Consider the following 26,434-nt stretch of genomic DNA (forward strand, 5'->3'; position numbering starts at 1 on the left):
TGAAAAAGCTATAGGCCAAAGATTTTAAGTAAATCACCAAAAACTTGTTCTTTTCTAAATATTCTATTTATCACAGTTCTTAGAAGATAAACTATCCCACAAGTAAGTGAGACATGAAGTCTTTACAGGGCTAAAATTTACTTATTCTGGCCATTTCTTTGGAGGTTCTTACCAAGTCAATTACATTCTTCTCATCTATTTAACGTTTTCTTAAAGAATGTGGAAAGCAAAAAAAAAAAAAAAAAAAAAAAAGCAAAAGAATGTGGAAAGCCCCTAACTTAAAAGGGAATTATGTATACAAAAAGCCACCCTTAAAAAAAAAAAAAAAAAAAAGCCACCCTTTACTGCAATTCTTCATTGCTGCTATTGTCACATACACCATTATTAAAAACAAAACACAAAAAACTTTTAAGGAATATAGGAGAGGTCAAAGACGTCATTAAAAGGTCAACTTAAAGAAACTGACTTAGTGCAGAACTTAGTTTGAAGAAAAAGTAGCCCGGTTGAAGCTGACCTGTTAACCCCACACAAGGTCTACATTTCCCTAAAGCAAGGGTCCCCAAACTCCACTGTTTTTGATCATGCACCTCATCGCTTTTTATAAATTGAGCATATCCTAGGGATGCCTGGGTGGCTCAGCAGTTGAGTGTCTGCCTTTAGCTCAGGGCATGATCCCAAGATCCGGGACTGAGTCCCACATCGGGCTCCCTGTGAGGAGTCTGCTTCTCCTTCTGCCTATGTCTCTGCCTCTTTCTCTGTGTCTCTCATGAATAAATAAATAAATCTTAAAAAAAAAAAAAAGAAAAATTGAGCAGATCCTAGTATATGCATACTATTTAAAACTATACCTCTAAAATATTAACATAAAATGTACATATGAACACAAACATTATATTTTAATTTTTTTACTAATGTTATCCCTAACATGAGGATAAAAGAGTTAAGTACTGGGCAGCCTGGTGGCTCAGCGGTTTAGCACCACCTTCAGCCCAGGACGTGATCCTGGAGACCCGGGATCAAGTCCCACATCAGGCTCCCTACACGGAGCCTGCTTTTCCCTCTGCCTGTGTCTCTGCCCCTCTCTTTCTCTGTGTCTCTCATGAATAAGTAAATAAAATCTTTAAATAAAATAAAACAATAATATAAAATAAAATAAAATAAATGAAATGAAATGAAAAATAAAACCCTAAGTACTCAAGAAGTCAAAGTACTTTGAGGACAGAGTCTATTTTGAAAAAAAGGCAGGCTTACATTAAGTGCCAGAGTGAGGGACTTGGAACAGGAAGATACCACACTTCAGGATAGAAAAAGTAAATGGAAAAGGGGAAAGATTGTAAATATATGACAAATATGATCTCTTCAAAAAGTTTCTTGAAAAGAGGCTATAGACACAGAAAAAGGAATCTCTCTCCCTTTTTTACATATAGTTTCTTATTACTATGACCCCAAATTAAGCCATACATTTTAAGTAATTGGCTAGCCAAGAAACTGTTTTGAGAAAATTATTTCCTTGAAATACAAGAAGATGCTAAGATACAGATTTCATTATCAGTGAACACTACTCTGACAAAGGTTTAAAGCAAGCCTTGGAAATATCTATCAAAATGAAAACCGCACATACCCTGACCCAGCAACCTCACTGCTAAGAATATACACAATCCTATAAAGTAATTCATCAAAATTAACTAAAGATGTATGTACAAGATATCTGGTGCACTTTTAGTGGGAAAAGACTGGAAACAACCTAAGCATCCACTGACAGATTATCTCTTAATCATGATTCAACCATACAATGAACACACATGGTCATAAACGGAATGAAGACACTGTATGTGCTGGGTGAAAAGTTCTCCGAGGCACATTACGTGAAACAAAATCGAGGAGAAGATAAAGTGGCCCATACTTGTATCACACATCTCAACTAGTAACTGGGCAGTGTAAGCTGGACAGGAAATGAGATAAGGCTCTCATACAATAGTTAATTTCACCAAGTTTATGGTAAAAGGATAAAAGGACAAAGCCACACTAAGAAAAATGATAAGACCTTTTTTTTTTTTTTATTGTCCTTGAAGCTCTCTTACATACACTTATATAATCTTTAACTTTCTCCCTTCTAACTCCTACGTGGTGGTCTCAGGCAAAACTCTCATGTGCTTCACTGCACATTCAACAGCTGGAATACAACAAAAGATCCCATGCTCAAGAGTTAACACAGGCTACTTCCCTTCTCTAATTTCAGCTACTTTCAAGGAGGATCAATCAGGTGTAAAGAAAGGAAACTGATGTAATCAATCTACATTAAAATGCAAATAGTTAAATGTCTCTTCTTCCTGCTAAACTGTCAAAAAGGCCACTGCTTTTTGACCCAAATAGCTACACAATTAATGGAAATTCAGGTGTTAGGGATATTACACAGCAGAGAGGAAGAAAGAAATAATGCTTCCTTTAAATCATGTCACTTACATGAAAGCCTGCTCTGGAAGAAAAAAAAGAAACAATTTTTGTTCCCAGGAGCCTCTGTCCAAGGGGCAAAAAGAACGGCCTGGTGGAGTAATAAAGCAACCAGCCACCCTGAGTTCTTTGCAATGACATATTCTTTTTTAAGGGGCTGTGGGCAGCTGACAAAGTATAAAACGTCACAGCTGTTAAGAACCAAGACAAGACAGACAATGACGTCCTAGGGCTAATTCAGCTAAAGAGCCCTCTTTCTTCTGAAGTTTAGAGTTACCCAGAAAAGGGATCATTAAAAACTAGAATACAGCAAAAGAGAGGGAAAAAGGAAAAGGCCAGCCCACCTTGGGCCAATTTCTCCTAAATTGCACTTTACCAGATTACTTCAAACTGTCTTCTTTTCCCCCTTCTAAGTTTTATTCTTCCCTCATTTCCATCACTCTGTCAAAAAAGCTGACAGATACAGCAATAGGCATATTTAGGGGGCCATAATACAGTTTCTTGCTCCACCCCATGGTCCCTCGCCCATACACTCCTTACCATCCTTTCCTACTGAAAAACGTTTGGTTCAGCTATGTAAAAGTAATTCAAATTGTGGTCAAGTAGGTAACCCCTAGTCATTTAAACCTAATGGCAATGCTCTACTAAAAGAGAACATAAATTACTAGCCATCACTGTCTCCTGTCTTCCAGAAGAGACAGCTGACACTCCTTGTCATCACCTTCTAATTTAATACTTCTAATCAACTGTGTGCAAGCAATTAAAAAGTAAGCTTTATAGATTTATAAGATGAAATAGAGTAAATAAGCTTTGAGTCAGGGTTTTCAGTAAGAAATTAAACACATGGACTTTTAATTCAAGCATCTGTGATCATTATTTCTACTCTAAGCTGAGGGGACTGTTTGGGCTAACTTTCAGAAGACAAAGTTAACAGAAACAAAACATATGGACAAGTTGGCCACTACTACTCATTTTTAATCAACTATGCAAAGCACTTAAAGCAACTACTGATTTAAGGGAGTTCTATACAATTAATAAGAAAAATATCTTTCTAAATTTATTAATAGGTTTGGGTCTATACTATAAAGTTCAGAGATTATCATAACCTGGAGTAGGAAGGGCAACTAGTATGTGTTGAGGATCTACTACATGTAAGACAATGTGCTGAGTATACTTACATACATTTACATCACTTAACATGTGTATAGTAACATTCAGGACAATAATAGTATATCCCTATTTAACCGATAAACTGGGGTTTTCCCCAAGTCACGTAGCTAGGAGGTACACTGGGATTTCAAAACAGGCTTAGCTGGTTTAGTGCACTTTTTGCCACACTATACTAACCTTCGCTACTTGAAAAGGCTCTGAATGCATTAGGAACTCACAGAACTCCTCTTCTCACTCACCTACTCTGAGGCCACTCTGTCACCATTGCTCGGCTTGGTAAAGCAATCCAAGTCTCCTTAGCTGGCTACTCCCACCTCATGGTACCATGGGAGAACTTTGTGACACAAAATAGCTTTTTCTCTTTTGGAAGAAATGGACACTTCCTACATTTGCTACTTTCCCACTTCCATCTATTACTCACATCTTAGTAAATTTCTCTTATTCTTTTTTTCATAGGCTTACATATACCGTCTTAATCCTTCCATTGTCTTCAAATCTTTACCAAGTTACTTCAGGAAACCCTCTTCCTCTTACCTCCCCATTTTCACTTGGAAATCAAACAAAATAATCCTAACCATGGTTGATAAATATATGAGTGGTTCTAAAGATATACCCATATGAAAAGAAAGAGGGTTGTACGTTTTAAGGTGAAACTGATTTGTAAGACTCCTGTCATAATCCTCTAAAATTTTTGAAAGCAGCTAGTTCCCGTTCAGAACATACACAAATATTCATCTGCCACTTTATCACCTTTAATTAAATCTTGCATTCAAACATGAAAGAAATATTTCTCACTTAAAAATACTCCTTTTGTGTTTTATTTATTTAGTTTGGTTGAATTATTATTTTCCATCCAACTTTTACTGAACAATGTAGAGCTTCCAACTTTATGAATTAAAACAGATTATAGTGGGCAAGCTTAGGAATTAAAAATTATTCTTTTCCATGGAAAGAATAATTTCCAACTCAAAATATCCCACCCCCCACGCCCAAATCAACAATATCTCTGCCTTGTACCAGAATCCATTCAACCTATAAACTTCACTTGGAGGCAGAATTACTCAAAGAAACCTATTCTGGAACAGTAGAAAAGCTAGGCTTTACAAATTACTTCTGACCCAAAGCATGTTCAGCAAACTCCTTGTTGTCTGAAGGATGCCAGTTGTATTAATTTGGATTCTAATATTTCTAACCCATGTAAGGGGTCAGTGAGGAATTATACCTTAAAAATAGCATTGGAAATACAGATATCAATCAGCCTCAAGATCAACTGGTTAGACAAAGCAAGAGACAAAGAAAACCATGATCAATATGGAATTAACAATTTGCCCTGATCATTCTTATGAAGTTTCCTATTTTTTCATCCTTCAAAAGAATCATTTTATCTATACAGAGAATGTTTCATCTCTAACTTAAAAACAATGCTTATTTCTTGTGTAAGTATATTCCACATTCTGAAACCCCTTCAGCTACACCTTTATGTAACTACCGTTTTGCATCCATAAAGCATTATCTTGTAAACTATGCTCCTTGATGATTTTTAAATTACTACTTGTTCAAAATATTATAATAGTATCATTTATGACAATGACAATTGGACAAAATGGCCTTTCTGATCAGTGCTAGCAACAATAAGACATTAAATAAGAGAAAGTATAGGCTAAGATCCATCATTTCACACAATATAACAAGAAAAACCCCTGACCCTTTTTTAACCACAGAAAAATAATTTGTAAATATTTAAGTCAAAATTAACAGGCATTTCTATATGCCTGCATCCCCCCTCAAATAAAGTAGAATCTAAGTATATTCTATATTCCAAATACCCATCACTGATGTCTTCTAAAACAATGTTAACAAGAAAACAGTGATGTTTAAAAATATTAAAACATCAAATTTTTGGCAACTCATACTATTTAAGAAACAGCTATAATTTATCTTGAAGGGGGAAGGGGTGGTAAACAAAAAAAAAAAAAAAAAAAAAAAAAAGGTCCAAGCAAAACAGAATCCTACATTCTGTTGGATCTAGTTTTTTCATTCACCACATCTTATGCCAATATCCACAATTCAAACATTAACATTAAAAATACTCTGTTAGGAAACTATGAATTTTCTACAGTCTTGTATAATAAAAGGAGTAGCAAAAAGACTTCTTAAAACAAACTTCCCTGTACACTATGAACATTAAACACCTAAGTTATTTTTATTATGTACTACATAGTAACCAAAACCCATTTCAGAACAGAGAACTGTTAACTATTAATATCAACATGTTTTAAACTTAGATAAATGCTCTCACTTTAATAATACAAACCCTGTTTGTTAAGTACAGAACTATGGATGCATTTTTACCTTCATTACCAAAAACACCTATAACATCTTATACTATTCAGTAATAAACTTAAATCAAGGCCTACTATAAAATGCTGTATACAAGTACAGAAATTTATCAAAACTAGCTGTTATCTCCAGTTTCTTAAAAAGGGTACCAAAGGTAAAATATGCTGACATAAAACATGGTGGCAAACTGACAACTAGTTTCCAATTCTTTAATAAATTCTGTAATAGAATATATAGTATTTGATACTTGTTTCAAAATACAGTATTTAAAGCAAGACAAGAACCATAAAAAACAATGTATGATGAAATATTTGTCATCTAAAAATAACTATCTCAAGTGTGTAATGTCTTAGAGAATAAATTGTTCTAATCTTATCTCAACATTTAGAATAACAGACTCTTTAGAATTAGAAGGAACTAGTTACAGATCATTTTGCTCTACGTGTATCCAAAAAGATCCTCCTAGCCAAGGCCCCCACCCTTGTTTTATTTTTTTAATAATAAATTTATTTTTTATTGGTGTTCAATTCCATCCTTGTTTTAGACTTTAAAATATTAGACACATCATTTCAACCTATTGGCAGTTCAACAAAATGAGGAATTATCTCAAGTCTATTTTAACTTTTAATACCTTCTGCCTAGGTCTCTGCCTCTGTGTCTCTCATGAATAAATAAAATCTTTAAAAAATATATTTTAATGTTAACCTAAACTAGACAAATAGAAAGTAAATCTGATATAAATCCTAGTATAAGAGACAACAAATTCCTCCTTCTTCCCCACCAACCTGTTTTCTCCTTCTTACCTAATAGTATGGCTACCAGGTAAGACTCATTTCCCAGCCTCCCTTACAGCTGATTGTAGTCATGTGACAATGTTATAGCCACTGGAATATGAGTAGAAATAATATATAGAACTCCTCTTAAAGGGAAGGAAATGTACTTCCTTCTCTCTGCTGACAGACATAACAGTAACCATCTTGGACCCCAACAGAGAAGCCACATATTACGAACAGCAGAGCAAGCCGGGGCGCCTGGGTGGCTAGGTCAGTCAAGTGTCTGCCTTTGGCTCAAGTCATGATCCCAGAGCCCTGGAATCAAGCCCCACCTGGAACTCCTTGCTCAGTGGGGAGCCTACTTCTCCCTCTCCCTCAGCTGTCCTCTTGCTTGTGCTTGCTCTCTCTCTCTCAATAAATAAAATCTTTAAAAAAAATTTAAAAAAAGAATATCAGAGCAAGATAAAAATGTCCAGGTCATGATTCTGGAGCTTCTAAAAATCTCAGTACTGTTTACACATGGACTTTTGAGTAAACATATTTCTACCTTTAAAGCCTCTGTCATCACGGCCAAGTCTATATTTTAACTAATACCTCTAATATAAATGATTAATGAATTATCTACGTGACTACTTCCTTAGGGTAGACAAACTTACAATTATGTACAAATGTACAGTATGGTATGTTTTCTTATATTTTAAAAACTGTATGCCAAACACCATTAAATTTTACTAACAGGTCTAATTTCCCCATGTATGAAAACAGAGTTTCCATGGAAATTCTGAAAAATTTAATGTAGGTTTATATGTATTAATGATGGGTGGGTGAAAAATACAATACCCTACTGAGAAAAGGGTTAAAAGAGAAAACAACTTCCCACTTAAATTTCACTTCAGATTACATAATAAGCTACACATATTTTTCTATGCTAAACTTAAAATCTAAAATGATATCATTATTCCTCAATTTTCTCTTTAACACTGTTTTCTCAAGAAAAAAATTTAAAATCCCAAGTTTCTAACAGATACAAACACCAAACCATAAACTATACAAAAATCAACATGAAATTTTATCACCAAAAAATGGTTTCATATTTGAAAAAAATAATTCATTCATAATTATGAAAAACAAGTGGTGACATTACCTGACACTAAGGTAAAAACGAAGACTTCAAGGAAGGGAATGCTGTAGAGTTGAAAAAGAAATCATGGTTGAGTTTCTACCTTTCATAAGTTTCAGGGACCCTCAACACCACCTTAATCACTTATGCCATCCAAGTCCTACAAAAGAAAAGAAAAGAAAAACATACAACAAAATACATTACTTATGAAGGGAAAAAATACTGTAAAAATACAACATGGAGAAACTGGTATGAATAATGAAGTGATCATTCTTTGTAAAAAGGAAGCTAGGTCTGAATGACCAGTACAATAACTTGCTTTTAAGTCTGAAACCAGGAAAATAAAATAGGTAAGTAGTAACTAAAATAACCTTGATCTTATAAAGAATAATTTGCCTAGGTGCACCTGGGTGGCTCAGTCGGATAAGCAGTCAATTCTTGATTTTGCCTCAGGTCATAATCTCAGGGTCCTGGGACTGAGCCTCCCCCCCGCTCCCCCTCAGGCTCCATTGTCAGCAGGGAGTCTGCTTCTCTCCCTCTGCCACTCCCCCTTCTTGTGAAGGTATGCACGTAAGCTCTCTCTCTCTAAATTAGTTGTTTTTAAAAAATTTTTTAAAGAATAATTTGCCTAAATCTGGAGTCTACAGCTTCAGAAATATGTGACATTGAGGAAAGTTCAGAGACATATAAAGTTCAGAACACATATAAAACTAGAAAAGATAGGATCCCTGGGTGGCGCAGCAGTTTGGCGCCTGCCTTTGGCCCAGGGCGCGATCCTGGAGACCCGGGATCGAATCCCACGTCAGGCTCCCGGTGCATGGAGCCTGCTTCTCCCTCTGCCTGTGTCTCTGCCTCTCTCTCTGTGTGTGTGACTATCATAAATAAAAATTTAAAAAATAAAAATAAAAAATAAAACTAGAAAAGAGAAGCAAAAAAAGAAAAAAAAAAAGAAAAGAGAAAGCAAAGATTAAAATACCATTTAATAGTACTACTCATACCTGTTTTGCAAAGTCTATGAAAAGGGAAGCAAACACAATACCAAGCCTTACAAATAACAAATAGAACTAGTCTGTACAGAATATGTATTTATTCACCATAGAAACAAATACAGTTGTAAAATTCTGTTAAATATTTATAGAAACATAATCAGCCAGGTCATCTCTGACAGGAAAAGGTGACAATAAGATGAAGCTACTCAATCAACAATCACGGGGAGATGGTATACCAGATCCAAAAAATAAAAATAGAGAACATGAGCTATACACAATAAATCTTCCTGACAGTATTTCTGAGCACAGTAACAGACACAAGAGTTTATGGAATTTCCTACCATATAGGTCTTTATTAAAAGTTATTAGATTCCTGGGGTGCCTGGGTGGCTCAGTGGGTTAAGCATTTGACTTTTGATTTCCATTCAAGTCATGATCTCAGGGTCATGAGGTCAAGCCCCATGTCAGGCCCTGCACTTAGTGTTCCTTTCCCTTTTGCCCTCCTCCATTAGTGCATAACTCTCTCTCAAGTAAATAAAAATTTAAAAACCAAATAAATAAAAAATAAAAATATTAGGTTCCTATTTGTCCATAAGTTTATAATACTCCACAGGAAGCTTGGAGACCAGATGACATATAAAATATTCTATGACTTGAAATCAGTTTTTACAATAGTGTAAGGCAAGAAGAATGGTCTTTCTCACCTAAAACAAGCCAGTAATATTTCTATCTTTGAACTTCTTGAAAGTATAATATTAATTCATTTTTTAAAAACATTTCAACACTGTATCCATATTTGTTTAAATGTTTACTTATTTGGGGTGCCTGGGTGGCTCAGTCATTTAAGCATCCAATTCTCGATTTAGGCTCAGTTTATGATCTTAGAGTTGAGAGACCAAGCCCCACATAGGGCTCTATACTGGGTGTGAAGCCTGCTTAAGATTCTCTCTCTCTTCCTCTCTCCTTCTCTGCCTCTCCCTCATCCCTCTCTATATATAAATAAGTAGATTTTATTTTGGCCAAAAGCCTATCTGGAAAAATAGACATGAGTATTCAGGAAAATTCTGAAATGGAAGGATACAAAGGGATGAAGAGTCCCATTAGAATTTAAACTTTAAAAAAATATGGATACAGGGGCACCTGAAGGCTCAGTTGGAAAAAGCATTCATTCAACTCTTGATCTCAAGGTTGTGAGTTTGAGCCCCAAAAGTTCAGTGTAGAGATTACTTAAAAAATAAGGAAGGGGCAGCCCGGGTGGCTCAGCAGTTTAGCACCGCCTTCAGCCCAGGGCCTGATCCTGGGAACCGGGATTGAGTCCCACATCGGGCTCCCTGCATGGGGCCTGCTTCTGCCTCTGCCTGTGTCTCTGCCTCTCTCTCTCCCTCTCTCTCTCTCTCTGTCTCTCATGAATAAATAAGTGAAATCTTAAAAAAAAAAAAAAGTAAACTTTATATTTAAAGATTTCAAAACATCTATAATGTGAAAAGAATGCATATTTTAAAATTTTTTAATTATGAAAATAAGAGATTCTCAATAAATGTACGAAAATTACATGGAAGAACAACACTGAAAGAAAACCTGAAATTGAAGAGTATAGTAACTAAAAAAAATATTTTCTAGAAAGGCTCAATGGCAGATTCAAAATGGCAGAAAATCAATGACCTTTAAGATGTATCTACTGAAATTATCCAATATGAAGAACAGAGAGAAAATAAGTTGAAATAAATTGAACAGAGCCTTGAAGACCAATTAATTAACATGCTGGAGTCCCAGAGGAGAGAACAGAAAGGACAAGAAAAAAAGATTTTAATAAAATATTAGCCAAAACTTCCCAGATTTTATTTTAGTAAAAAGACATCAAATCTACAGGTCTGAGAACTTCAGTGAATCTCAGATAAATACAAAAAGATCCACACCTAGACATGTCATAGTCAAACTGCTGAAAGCAAACACGAAGAGAAAATAACACAAGCATAAAGAACCATCAATCTGATTAACAGCAGATATTCAATGAGAAACAATAGAGGCCAGAAGATGGTGGAATGACATATTCAAAGTAATGAAATAAAAAAGCTGTCAACCAAGAAAGTAGCAGAATCATCCTCCTATAACGAAGGCATAACAAAGAGTATCTCAGGCAAAAAAATGCTGAGAGAATTTTTTTGCTAGCAAACCTGCCTAACAAGAAATACTACAGGAAGTTCAGCAAGCTGAAAGTAAAAAGACAACAGATTTAGATACCCAGGAAAAAAAGAAGAGCACCAGAAATGGAAAATATGTGGGTTAAACTAAAGGACTCTATAAATATATTTTTCTCATTTCTTCTCTCAACATCCTTAAAAGACCTAAGAATGTATGGCAACGATTATAATATGGTATTGCTGGATCCACAGTATATATAAATATAAAATATATACAATAATAATGGCACATTAGAGGAGGGAGAAAATGGGGCTGTATTAGAGCAAAGTTTCTGTATTTTACTGACAGTGAATTAAAGTTAATATTAAGCAGATTGTTAAAATGCATAATGTAAACCCCATGGCAGCCACAAAAAAACTATATTTGTATTTATATTGAATAAAGAAAAAAGATCAATGGTACACTAAAAAACATTTAACCTTGGGACACCTGCTTGGGCTCAGCAGTTAAAGCCTCTGCCTTCAGCTCACAGTGTGATCCTGGAGTCCCAGGATCGAGTCCCACATCAGGCTCCCTGCATGGAGCCTGCTTCTCCCTATGCCTGCGTCTCTGCCCCTCTCTCTCTCTCTCTCTCTCTCATTAATAAATAAATAAAATATTTTTAAAAAATTAATGTAAAAGAGAAGCACTAAAGGAGGCACAAGGGAATAAAAATAAGAGACATATTAGAAAAAATGGCAAGGGCAGCCCAGATGGCTCAGCGGTTTAGCGCAGCCTTCAGCCCAGGACATGATCCTGAAGACCCAGGATCGAGTCCCACATCAGGCTCCCTGCATGGAGCCTGTTTCTCCCTCTCCCTGGGTCTCTGTCTCTCTCTCTCTCTCTCTCCCCCTGTGTCTCTCATGAATAAATAAATACAATCTTAAAAAAAAATGGCAAATGACAAATATAAACCCAACCATGTCCATAATTAAATGTGAATGGTCTAAACAGCCCAATGAAAAGGCAAAGGCTGTCAGACCAGACCAAAAAAAAAAAAATGTTGTCACCAAGAGATATACTTTACATTCATGACTGAAAGTTAAAGAGGGATGGGAAAGGATAGACTATAAAAACAGTAACCAGGGATCCCTGGGTGGCGCAGCGGTTTGGCGCCTGCCTTTGGCCCAGGGCGCGATCCTGGAGACCCGGGATCGAATCCCACGTCGGGCTCCCGGTGCATGGAGCCTGATTCTCCCTCTGCCTGTGTCTCTGCCTCTCTCTCTCTCTCTCTCTCTGTTACTATCATACGTAAATCAAAATTAAAAAATAAATAAATAAATAAATAAATAATAAATAAATAAATAAATAAAACAGTAACCATAAAAGAGTTGGAATAGTTCTATTAATACTAGATAAAGCAGGCCTTAAGACAGATATTACTGAAGACAAAGACAAATATTTCATAATGATAAAATATCAGTAAGCCAGGAAGATATAACAATTACAAAGGTGCACCTAAAAACAGAGCTCCAAAACAATGAAGCAGTAACTGTTCCTGAAAAAATAAAAAACTCAACAACAATTTGAAATTTCAATATTCCAGTCTATATAATTGATAGGATAACTAGACAGAATTTTAGAAAAGATATATAAAACTTGAATCACAGTACCAACCAACTAGACCTAACTGGTATATACAAAAAAGTTCATAAACAATGGAATAATATTGTTTTCAAGCACACACGGAACATTCTCCAGGTTAGACCAAATACTAGGCAACATAACAAGTCGTATAAATTTCAAAGAACGGAAGTCATACAAAGGATGTTCTTGAACCAAAACAAAATTAAATTAGATATCAATTAAATTAGAAACTAGAAAATCCTCAAGTGTTCAGGAATTAAATTTCACACTTCTAATAATTTGAGTCAAATACAAAATTAAAAGAGAAAATAGATTATATTTTTAACTGAATGAAAACAAGAATCTCAAAATCTAAAATGCAGCTAAAATAGTATTTAGCAGGAAGTTTATAATTTCATATATTTGAAAAAAATTTCTCAAATCAGTAATATAGGCCTTCACCTTAATAAAACAGAAAAAGAGCAAAACTAAATCCTGAAGTAGACAAAAGGCAATAATAAAGGTCACAGCAGAAATTAAGGAAATACAAAACAGAAAATTAGAGAAAAACTTGGTTCTTTTAAAAGATCAACAAAATTGACTTCACAAAAATTAAGAGTTCTAAGACTGAAACTAAGATTATGTTATTATATGTTATTATACCTCAAAAAAATTTTTAAGAATTATAAAGGAAGGAATATTATAACAATTTAAACCAACAAAATTACACAACTTTTATGTAAAATGGACAAATTCCTAAAAAGACATGTATTATCAAAACTGACTAAAGAAAAAAAAAAAAAAGGGATCCCTGGGTGGCGCAGCGGTTTAGCGCCTGCCTTTGGCCCAGGGCGCGATCCTGGAGACCCGGGATCGAATCCCACGTCGGGCTCCTGGTGCATGGAGCCTGCTTCTCCCTCTGCCTCTCTCTCTCTCTCTCTCTCTGACTACCATAAATAAATAAAAATTAAAAAAAGAAAAAAAAAACTGACTAAAGAGAAAATAGAAAAATCTGAATATAACAAATAAACAAAGTGAATTAGTATTTTAAAATTTCCCACAAAGAAAAGAACAGGCCCAAATGGCTTCACTGATGAATTCCTTCAAATATTTAAGGAAGAAATACCAATCCCTCACAAACTCATTCACAAAACAGAAGAAAACAGTATATTCTAAAACTCAATCCATGAAGCCAGAATTACCCTGATACCAAGTAAAGACATCACATGAAAACTACTCAATGTCTATAATTATAAAATTAGATATAAAAATCCTTATAAAATATTAGCAAACATATAAAAAGGCCTATCTGTCTTGACCAAGTAGGATATATTCCCTGAATGCAAAGGTGGTTTAACATCTGAAAAACAAGTAAGGTTAATACATTATATTATGAGAATACAGGACAAAAACCACATGGTTGTTTCAAGAGACACAGGAAAAAAGTATCTGACAAAATTCAGCACCTATTCATAATAAAAACTCTCAAAAAACGAAGACTAGAGAGAATAAGTGAGTTCAACAAAGTCACAAGGAACAATTTCAGCAAGTCATAAACTATTAAAGCAATAAACAAAAATCAATTTTATTTTTGTAACGAAATTAGTTTAGTATCACAATTTACTACTATAAATTTGAATTGATTCAAATTTTCTTTCTTATCCCTCAGTAGTCTCAAAATGTTCAAGTAGATTGCTCCCAGACATTTTATCTTTTTAGTTATCATGAATGTCTACTTTTCCTTCCATATTAGTCCTAATGCCTATTATTTATATTAAAAAATTACTTGTGTAAATTAATTTCATAAGCAGTTCCTTTACTGAATTCTCTTAATACTAACAGTATACAAACAAGCAAGCAAAAGAAAAAAAGAAATGATTTCAGACGCATGCCCTTCAAAAACATGGAAATTCAGATATAAAAAATGTGGCATTTCAAATACACAAAAGAAATGCATCATTCAATAATTGGAATGGGGACAACTAGTTAGCCAGCTGGAGAAAAAGTAAAGCTAGTATTCTACATTTATTGTTTAAACCAAATATATTCAAAATAATATATTGAGATTTTAAGCAATCTAAACCATAAAAGGCAATAGAAAACCTGTATCTCTTTTCATATCATAGTTCACTGAATCTAAAACTACCAATCTTAAGCTACATGGCTATTTTATGGATTATTAAGAAAAAAAATAATAATGTCAACCCATGACAAACCAGTGATTCATGTCTTTCAGAGATGTGACAACACAGAGGAAAAAGTGAGTCCTGTAACCAATGGTGAAGATCTTTTAAACTGTACACAGAAACCCTCAGCCCCAGCCATAAAAGAAAAGATCACTAAATTTAATCATAAAAAATGAAAACTTCTAAAAAGGCAAAAATAAAATCAAAGGATAAGCAAAAATTTGGTGAAAATAATTTGCCTAACAAATGGCTAGGGGCTCAGCACATAACCAGAGATCACTGAAAATATACATATGGCCAATAATAACGGAAAAATGCTCAAGCTCACTCATGATGAAATTCTGGAAAGCAATACTAAACAACAAAATACTGAAAAATATTAAAAAGTTTGACACTAACTAGTGTTGTCACAGAAATAGATTCCTGATAAAGATTTTCCTGATAGAGATTTCCTATCAATAATCTTTAGTTAAGGGATCCCTGGGTGGCGCAGTGGTTTAGCGCCTGCCTTTGGCCCAGGGCGCGATCCTGGAGACCTGGGATCGAATCCCACGTCGGGCTCCTGGTGCATGGAGCCTGCTTCTCCCTCTGCCTATGTCTCTGCCTCTCTCTCTCTCTCTCTCTCAATCTCTCTCTGTGTGTGTGACTATCATAAATAAATAGACATTAAAAAAAAAGATTAAAAAAAAATAATCTTTAGTTAGCCAATTCATGCACCTAATTATCAAATGTACACACTCTTTGGCCCAACAATTTTTCCCTTAGGAATTTATACTGCAAATTTATTTCATTTAATTTTTTTTTTTTTTTTTTTTAAGAGAGAGAAAGTATATGTGAATGGGAATGGAGGAAGGGCAGAGTGAGAGGGAGAGGATCTTAAGCAGACTTCACACATGTAGCCCAATGTATGGTTTGATTTTATGACCCAAGCCAGAATCAAGAGTCAGACACTTAATTAACTGACTGAGCCACCCAGGCACCCCCTATAATGCAGTTATATTTTAAAATACATGCAAAGACATGCCCAAGAGTATCCAACATACTACCATTATAGCAAAAAAACTAAAAATCTAATTATCCCTAAATAAGTTAGTAGTTCAAAAAAATAATAATAAGTTAATAGTTAATTTGATTATGGTATATCCAAATACTGGAATAGTACACGGAATGAAATGAGAAAGAATGATATGCAAAAATATAAAGTTAACAACAAAAAAGGCATATTGCTTATGTATGGTGTGATCTCATCCATGTAAAGAATGTGTAAATACAGGTATACATATAAATGTCTGCATATATATAGAAAATGTCTGATAGGATACACACATACAACACACACACACACACACACACACACACGTTAACCCTGAGTAGGAATATGGAGGGTCTTTTTAAAAAATCTTGTAACATTCTCTATTGCCTAAGTGTGTAACCTCTTACAATAAACCTGGATAAGGAGAGATGTTGAACATGACAATTACTAAAATATATGGAAAAATAAAGAAATCTTAAAATAGGCCACTGTTAACTATTATTTTCACATTCTCATTTTTAAAAAAGATTTTATTTATTTATTCATGAGAGACAGAGAAGCAGACACAGGCAGAGGGAGAAGCAGGTTCCCTGCAGGGAGCGCAGGACTCGATCCCCGAAGGCAGATGCTCAACCACCGAGCTACCCAGAAGTCCCTTCACATTCTCATTTTTAAGGAATTCTCAAATCAAAGTTTATGAGAAACTTTAGAATTTTTATGATCATTAAAAACCGACATGAGACTATGTGCCATTGACAGATATGTAAATACCCTGAAAACTGTTAAATATTTAATTTTCTTTCATTTATCTGAGGATAAATGCACAGGCCTAACATATGTACCAACATAAGCCAAACAGAAAGGAGAATCATCAATCTTCCTAAAATAAGGGAACTGGGGCCTAAAAAAAAACACATGCAAGTAATCTAGTAAAGTGGGAAAGGATAATGATCTAAATCCTATAAAACCATTAACATTAACTCTTTCAATGTAGATATTCATAATCCATATATAGCAATACCATGCTCGCTCGCTCTCTCTATACACACACATATATATATTATTCATGCTTATATGTAAGTGGGTATAAAAGGAAAAGGGATTGTCCAATAGATACAGAGTACTATCCAACAGTTGTGATCAGTGCAGTTCATAAGCAAGCACATGGGCATCTATCACAAGTAAAAATTAAATATTGAGTAAAACAATGTTGGATTACCCCTATGTTAGACAAATGCCCATCCCACCAGATTACTTGGCTCAAATTCCAAGCTCCTAATTCCACCCTCTATCCCATAAAAGGACAACATACAGGTTACCCTTCAAAACAATCAGGATTAGACATATTCTTAAAGTCAAGTAAAATAGCAGTATCTATATATGCTAAATCTAACAATTTCTTTCCATAGTAGATACTGTTGGAGTAAATAAAATTAGTAGTAAATGATATTCCAAGGAAATGAGGAGACACTAATTGGACTTTTCCTAATTTAATTTCTAGTTGAGGACTAAGATTTCTTTAAAACCCTGGCAATAACCCAGAATTATCTTAAACAATTTGAACAAAGAAAGTACAAGTGGATTGGTGGCTCAGTTGGTTAGGTGTTCGACTCCTGATTTTTACTAAGGTCATGATCTTGGGGTCATGGGATCAAGCCCTGTGTCGGGCTCCACACTTAGCAATAAGTCTGCTTGAGAATCTCTCTCCCTCTCCCCTTGCCCCTTCCCCAGTTTGTGTGTGCATGCATGTGCACACACGCTCACTCCCTCTCTATAAAATACATAAATACAATCTTTAAAAAAATAAAAAATAAGTAAACACAAAATGTGTTTCATTAAAATCTTATGTTGATACTCTACATTATTCAAAGAGTATGTTTCCCAATGAAACCCCAAAGTAATGTTTCCCTCAGCTCAAAAGTCTAACTACATTAATATAGTTTTTAAAAATACGAAAACATTAAGTATTTAAACTTTCAAAGCAAAGGTATTTAATAATGCTGAAATGATCTATATATTTTTTTTAAATGCTATGCTATATAAACCTTTTAACAGAGACTAATAAAGAAAGTTAATACCCTGTGTTGATACTGCACTGATACTGGACACATACAATTTCTTTTATGTAACTGTAGTATTTTTTCCTAGCATATGAAATGAAGATAATGAAGACTGAAAACTGAGATTTAATTAGAAACAAAGAAGAGGCCAAACACAATTTTTTAATTCAGAAGTAATAAAATTTATATAGTAGCCCTAACACATTTTTAGGGATCCATAAATATCAGGCAAATCAATAAAAGCTATAAATGAAAGGCAAAACAATTAAAGAAACTTTAAATCTTTAGAAAATAACCAATATATTCAAAGTTGTGTTTATATCATTTTATCAAGGGATCACAAACATGACAGCATTTTCTAGTCCCTCAGCCAGTCAGTAGCTTTGTTAGTAAAATAGTTACAAGCCAAAAAAATCCATTTAAAAAAAAATTTATTTATACTAAGCTCTTAATGGCTGGCTCAAAGTTTTGTTTCCAAGAATTCAGAAAAGCATATATGCCACCTTCTCGATTATATTAATTTTTTGAATATGTATTTGCCATAAAACTATACTATTGTGGTAGACATTATTAAAAACAAGTAGAGCAAAACTTGTACTACACGGTTATTCACTATTCTATGCTCTTCACTTTTAGAATTTTTAATTCAGAATTAGAATTTCTAAAGCTATAGGAATAGTGTAACTTGAATAGAAAAAGCATGGCAAAGTATATACAGGAAGTAAAAATCTCTTCAAATTATATATTTTAGCATTACATTATGAGTCTCTTTGAAAGTTGATTGGATATATTTACTTCACAATCAAGACATTATTACATACGCCATCATCACAGAATATGGTAAAATCTACAGACTGGACAAATGTTTTCAAAATGTTAATATTCTGTTGAAAACATTTTCACAAAAAGCCTACTCATCTTCTTGCATCACTTTTTATTGAAAGCCCTAAATTAAGTCTCTCATACATCAAAGAACATAACTAGACTTGTTAAAAGAGAATGAAACAAAAAAATAAAACAGTAAAGTGATAAGGAAAAGGAAACAAGTCTCTCTGCCACACATGCATGCACACACACACGTATACACAAAATAATATAACCTCAAAGTCTAAATGTGTAAACAGAAATTTGGAGTATCATTCCCATCACCTTTCCCCTACCACGGAAACATACAATTTCCTCTAATTCACCTACCACAGTCTGTCTCTGGAACCCTAATTCATTTAGCATCATCTACCAATTTCACTTCTCCTTCCAACTCTCTATCATTCCTCCTCCTCTTCCACACCTCTCCTATCAAGCTGAAACTAAGGCCCTGTAAGTACAAAAAGAGATAATAGAATAAAATACAGTTACTTGGACAACCACCTAAAGGTCAGTTATGATCTTCCTCTTCCATGCTTCTCTCCCTCACATCAGGAGTTAGTGAATATTCCTTCATAGCAATTCCTCTGATTTAAGATTTTGCTGGTTAAATATTCTCTAATTATATCACTTGTGCAGATATAAACAGTGAATTAAGACTAAAAAATATGTTTTAAAGCAGGAGCATTATATTTATGCTATCAAGATTTTTTTTTAACTTTTATTTATTTATGATAGTCACACAGAGAGAGAGAGAGAGAGAGAGGGGCAGAGACATAGGCAGAGGGAGAAGCAGGCTCCATGCACCGGGAGCCCAGCGTGGGATTCGATCCCGGGTCTCCAGGATCGCGCCCTGGGCCAAAGGCAGGTGCCAAACCGCTGCGCCACCCAGGGATCCCAAGATATTTATTTTTAACCAGTCAATGACAGATGTTAATAAATCCATACTCTACTGTAAATAAGATTTTTAATTTTACATGCTATGAACCCAAACACTTACTTAAAAATTAAGGTGATTTTTCTACCAATACCAATTTTAATAACTATGGCACAGAAAGAAAAAAAATGAAATACTTTGCAGGAACCATTTAGCTATTGTCCTTCCATTATTTAGTTCTGAAAGACTGGCAACATTCCTATATATCAGCAAGCGGACTGATTCATTAATTAAGCCAACATTTTGTCATTAATTGAGTTGGCATTCAACCACCCGATATGCATGTACAACATGCTACCTAAAATGCATAAGACATGCATAAACATCATGGTCTCCACCCACAGGAGTTCATAATTTAGCGAAGATGGTAAGTATACATACAACAAAGTGTAATAATAACATGATATGGGCTATAAATGATGGTGAAGCAATTTATTATAGAAAAAAATCAAAGCAGAGAGCAATCACAGGTGCCTGGGTGGCTCAGTCAGTTCAACATCCAACTCTTGATTTCAGCTCAGGTAGTGAGATTGAGTTCCATGTCAGGCTCTGCAGTTAACCTCGAGTCTGCTTGAGATCTCTCTCTCACTTTGCCCCTCCCCACCACTCATGCTTGCTTGCTCTCTAAATAAATACATACATACAATCTTTTTTTAAAAAAAGGCAGAGAGCAATCAATTCTCCTTTGTTACCAAATGAAAAAGAAGTAATATTTTAATGATGATTCCACATTTAAAAATGCAATGAATATATGCTTCAGACTTTGCTTAGTCCTAGTTTTTTGTAGGACTTTGCAGGTATTAACTTACTTAATCCAAACAACAAACTTATGAGATTGATACTAGTATCACTCACATTTTAACAAGAGAAAAAACTGAAGGGTTAAATGACTTACCAAAGGTTTTAAAACTAGTTAGTGGCAGAACCAAGATCCTTATAATGATCTGTAAGGCCCTCCACAATCTGTTGTGCTATGGTCTCCTCCTCCTCCTCCTCCTCATCACCACCACCACTACCACTTTCACCGCCTTTCAGACCTCATCTTCTATACTCTCCCCTCTGTTCACTCCACTTGAGCCTCACTAGCCAGACCTCTTTATCTCCATAGATCTTCTAAGCACGCTACTGCCTCTAGGCCTATTGTACTGGCTGTTCTAGGCCTGGTACACTTCCTCCCAGAGATACTCCTAATTAAATCTTTACCTACATCAAGTCTTTGCTTAAACATTATCTTATTTAAGAGGCTTTTTCCTGCCATGCAATTTGAAACTGTAACCTGCCACCACATATACTTACCCAATTTCCCTTTTATCTGTCATATTCTTGCATAGTAGTTACCACCTCTTAACATACTATATGCAATCTATTTGTTTATGATTTTATCATTTTTCTACCCCCAACTATAAGCTCCACAAGGGCAGGAATTTTGTTTTGTTCAATGATCTATCTTAGGTGCCTAAAACAATGCCCTGCACATAGGAGATATTTAGGATTTTTAATGATTATACAAAGTGTAACTCCAACGCAGAAATCAAGCTCCAGAATCTTAACCACCACACGACACTATCATAGGTAACAAAACTAAAACATCTAGAAAAGTCACATTAACCTAATGATGCAGCAGAACTTGGTATCAAAACCAGTCTAGTGAGATTTTGGCAATACTGCCCTTCAACTTGGGAAACATCCCCAAAAGGGCTCGAAGATTCAACCTACTAATGACTGAGTCTACTATAAGCTTTATGAAACCTTGTATCACGTACAAAATAATTCTTAGCAATGTAAAGAACCATTTAATCCTACCTAATTTCCAGTCTTTCTTTTAAAAGAATGCTAATAATGAATTTCAGAAGTACTGTTGGAAAAGCTACAAAAACTGTTTGCACTTTACAATAGAACAGAAGAAACTTTTTTACTTTTTTCATATACTTCACATTTTCCATGCTTAGTTCTACAAACCTAGGCAACTTCTACTCATTAAGTATCTTCAAAGTATATCCGGATGTTGTTTGCTGGTGTATTTCAGCCTACCCAATTGTTTCAACTGTCATCTTTGCCTAGAAAACTAAGATTGCAAAAGATGAGGTTTTATGAATTAATGATCAAAATCCAGAAAGAAACCCCTTAAGAACTGTCAAGAGTATGAATTTCTAAGAAATAAAAATATCAAGAAATATAGTAAAAATTTAGCTCTCTTGTAAGTATTTCATTATATCATGTACCTTAAAGGTTACTTCCAAATATAACCATTCCAGGAAAGCCATTCATTGATAAAAACTATAATTCTTGGTTAATTACCTCTTTTAAACCCCATCTTTTTAAAAAAGATTTTATTTATTCATGAGAGACACAGAGAGAGAGAGGTAGAGGGAGAAGCAGGCTCCATGCAGGGAGCCCGACATGGGACTCAATCCCAGATCTCCAGGATCATGCCCTGGGCTGAAGGCGGCGCTAAACCGCTGAACCACCCAGGCTGCCCCTAAAATTCCATTTTTAGTTTTACTGAAATGTGAATGCTTACAAGATTTTAACTATTGATGCTCCTATATTGTAAACATGGATTTTTAATTTTACATGGTTAGTCAAGTTCTAGTCTTAAATTAGTTCTTTTGTGATTTAATGATACTTTCTGAATGATGTGTTAAAAAAAAAAAAAAAAAAAGCTTGTTCCAGGCAAGAGATTTCTATGAATATGATTAGAATTTCTACACAGTACCAAACCACAGACATATGTGTTTTTAAATTTACACTGGCTGCGTAAAAAATTAAAGTTATTAGAACTCTATGTGAATGATGGTCTAACAGTGTATTTTTCATCACCAGATCTTTCCCCAGTAGGAATGACAGCCCAACAAATTCAAATCAACCATCCTAGAAATTACCCTGTTCAGGTCCTTCTAGAACTTGGACATTTCCATTTCTACTCTCAACAAAAATGAGGCCAATATCTTATAAACTTTGCAATTAATGTAGCTAATCCAGTTAGTTGAGGATGAAAATCCTACAAAGGAGTAATCAAATTCTTAAAAGAAAACTGACCAAAGTGAGTAAAATAAACCCATGAACTGAAAATGTTCACCTGCCCTTGACCTTTTCAAATTACCTAAATAAACACTTGTCAAACAAGAAACCAACTGTCTACGACAAGCATTTTTATAAACTCCTTAGACTATACATCGCTAGAGAGAACTAACCTAAATTACCTGTTGAGGAGAGACACCTCCCAAAAACGATGACAACTATCAAGGAACTATGTAATCTTTTCCCAAATTTTACTAAAAGAAATTCATTTTTAAGATTGGTAAACCACACTCTCAGCCGGTAAAGCCTTCCAACTCTGGGTTTCAGGTCCAGTTGTGATCTCAGGATCCTGAGATGGAGTGGAGTGCTGTGTGTCAGGTTCCATGGTGGGCATGGAGCCTGCTTGGGATTCTCTCTCTCCCCCTCTGCCCTTCCCCCTCCCACACCTGCACAGTCTCTCTCTTAAAAAAAAAAAAAATTAGTAAGTAAAATTACGGGAAAGTTGCTTTACTTTTACTTGTACATAAATTTTTACTAAATGTACATCAATTTGTAAACAATCATATTTTATACAGTGATGATCAAGATCACTCAAGCAAATTTTCAAATGATCTCCTCAAAGATGGTACAAGCATACTCTGGTAAAGTACTTCATGGTATACTAAAGTGCTTTCACTTGTTGCATTTCATCTGACCCCCTATAGTTATCTAGACAGGTATTATTGTTTATCTCCGAGGTTCATGGGATTAAGTACCCAAGTCCTTCCCAAGTTAAAACATATTTAATGTTACCCTAAACAATATCCTGGGAGGGACCCCTAGGTGGCTCAAGCAGTTGAGCGTCTGCCTTTGGTTCAGGGATCGAGTCCCACATGGGGCTCCATGCGGGGAGCCTACTTCTCCCCCTGCCTGTGTCTGCCTCTCTCATGAATAAATAAATCTCTAAAAACAAACAAAAATGTCCTGGGAGTAAAAAAAAAAAAAAAAAAAAAAATGTGTGTGTGTGTGTGTGCACGTGCATGTGTGTGCATACATATAAACACACATGTGAAGTATATAAATGAACATAAAAATTTAAAGTGCTATCTACAATAGTTACCATATAAACAGAAAATTAAATGCATCTGAGTTTTGTAACACAAAAATTATTCCACACTAACTAAAGAAATCCTTAAAAATTATAGTATCCATTTAAAAATTAAAGTTTATTTACATTTGATTTTTTTGTTTTATAAACAAAAACGTTAAAAAATTAAGTCAAAGATAAGAAACTGGAGTTATTACCTCTCATAAGAAATATAATTAAAAACTCTCATTTAAAAACTTGCGAAAGGTCCACAAAAAGCCAGTTCATTCATCTTGACAATTTTCATCTTAACACCACAATCATTTTTATCTCTGTCTAGAATGCATGCCCAGAATTACACTAGACACAATGTAGAGGTATGCCCACACATAAAACAAATGGGTTTTTTGTTTTGTTTTGTTTTAAGATTTTATTTATTTATTCATGAGAAACACAGAGAGAGAGAGGCAGAGACACAGGAGGAGGGAGAAGCAGGCTCCATGCAGGGAGCCCTACTTGGGACTCATCCCCGGTCTCCAGGATCATGACCTGGGCCAAAGGCAGACGCCAATCCGCTGAGCCACCCAGGGATCCCCCTGTTTTGTTTTTTTAAAGGAGAAAGAAGTTTACTGAATACAACACAAGGGAGCAGCAGGCAGGACAGCAGAGGAGAGGCTGTCTGCAACAAATGGTTTTTAATCTGATTAGGAAAACTGATGATTTGCCATCAGAGTCATTCAGAGAATACCTCAAAAAGTGGCTGCAAAGGAGCACAGTGATTTCTCTGTAATTGTAGTAACTATATTAAGTTTGAACAATTCATGAAATATGTTTGTGAGGCTTTTTCTAAATAGAAGTCAATTTAGCAAGTCAACTCATCATTTAGAAACACAGGTTTATGCTAAAGTAGAATGGGCATTTTCTTATTTGGGCCAATTTACTCTCACTTAGAAAAGTCGGAAATTTCTGCCCTTTTCAATCTATGAATCAGAAACAGATTAAACTGGTTGCATAATACAAGATTTTCAGTACTGCTCTGAAAAATGTAATATATATTTAATATAATATACCACTGGAATTATTAAACATCTTAGGTGCAAATAATTTATTAAACAAACACACCTTTGAAGAAAATATTCAGGATTTATAACCTCATTTTAACTAACTACATAACAAAATTCTGTTTATGTGACAGATGCCTAGTAAAATAGCACATATCTATTCCCTGGCACCGTCTTTAACAGGCTAGGGCTGACTTGCCAAAAACTTCTTAGGTGTCTGATATTCTGATTTATAACCAAAGCAAGCTTTAATATAGTGCTTAAAACTTCACAAAGCACATATCCATATACCATTATTTTCAAAACTGATATAACCTGACTGGAGATCATGTAAGTTCACAAAAATTAAGGAACTTGAACTCCCACTCTAGACAAGATGGTGCAAATCTGTTTTTCCCTGCCCCTCCTCACTATGCACAATTATAAACCACTGAAATAATACAAGAGACAACCAGAGGAAAACTGAAAATGGTAAGGAGGCAGTGAACCAGTTTGGGACAGGAAGACAAAAAAAAAAACAAAAAAATAGCAGGGTGTTTTTAGTCCCCACCCCCAACAGAAAAAGGCAATCCAAACTGGCATTTCCCGACCACCAACTTAGCAACAGAAGGCAGACCAGATAGTCACATTCCTCCCCCAAATTAAACTGGAGTCCCTCTACAATATAAGGAGGAGATCCAAACAGAAGTCCAGCCAACAACAAAGACCAGGGGAAGAAATTTTTCCTTATCCACTTGGCCTGAGCAACCGGTTTTCCACCTAGAGATACAGAGACAAGCAGGCAAAACTGAGGAACACAACCAGAGCAAGCAGCTGAGTATAAGCCAAGCCACTCCTCCCTCACCCAGAGACAGGGTGGCAGGGAAGAATGCGGAGACGCTGTATGAATAGTAGAAGGATCCTACCACAATCCTCTCCCATCTCAAGATACCAGAAACCCTGCATGGGGAAAACTCTTTTGCTCCCTTAGGCAGCACCAGCAAGGACTAGTGGGAGCCTAGCAGCATCGGATCAATTAAGGTGACCACAAAGGCTCTGAAAATTAAACTGCCACTGGAAACACAGCCTATAAAAGTAGGCCAAAATCTGTATGCTAAACCTAATAGGGTATGTCTGCTAAAATAAAAATATAAATAGCACCCAGAGCCTCCTAACTAATAGATAAAATAGAAATGACTCAAGACGTCACAAAGTGAGGAAAGATTATCAACTAAGGCCAACACAGAGATGAATCAGACACTGGAATTATTTGACAAGGATTTTTATTTTTTTATTTTTTAAGACTTTTTTTAAAGATTTATTTATTTATTCATAGAGAGAGAGAGGGGGGGGGGGGGCAGAGACGCAGGCAGAGGGAGAAGCAGACTCCATGCAGAGAGCCTGACATGGGACTCGATCCTGGGTCTCCAGGATCACGACCTGGGCTGCAGGCGGTGCTAAACCGCTGCACCACCGGGGCTGCCCTGACAAGGATTTTTAAAAACTGTAATAAAAATGCTTCATCAATCAATTATAAATTTTCCCAAAACAAGTGAGAAAATGGGAAACCGAAGCAGAGAGAGTTTATTTTTTAAAAGCAAAAGAAAATTATACAGCTAAAAAATACAGTAAGAAAA

The 26,434-nt window shown here is 35.1% G+C and overlaps 1 protein-coding gene across 4 annotated transcripts in view; it reads right to left on the reverse strand.

Moving 5' to 3' along the window:
- Window positions 1-26,434, reverse strand: part of ZNF148 (zinc finger protein 148) — a 120,090-nt gene that overhangs the window by 70,334 nt on the left and 23,322 nt on the right. For all 4 annotated transcript variants that reach the window (XM_025474672.3, XM_035709882.2, XM_025474674.3 and 1 more), the window contains exon 2: window positions 7,879-8,014. The gene's annotated coding sequence lies outside the window, so the exon portion shown is untranslated. The remainder of the gene's footprint in view (window positions 1-7,878; window positions 8,015-26,434) is intronic.

The sequence above is a fragment of the Canis lupus genome, chromosome 33 (assembly GCF_003254725.2).
Source record: "Canis lupus dingo isolate Sandy chromosome 33, ASM325472v2, whole genome shotgun sequence".
Lineage (NCBI taxonomy): Eukaryota > Metazoa > Chordata > Mammalia > Carnivora > Canidae > Canis > Canis lupus.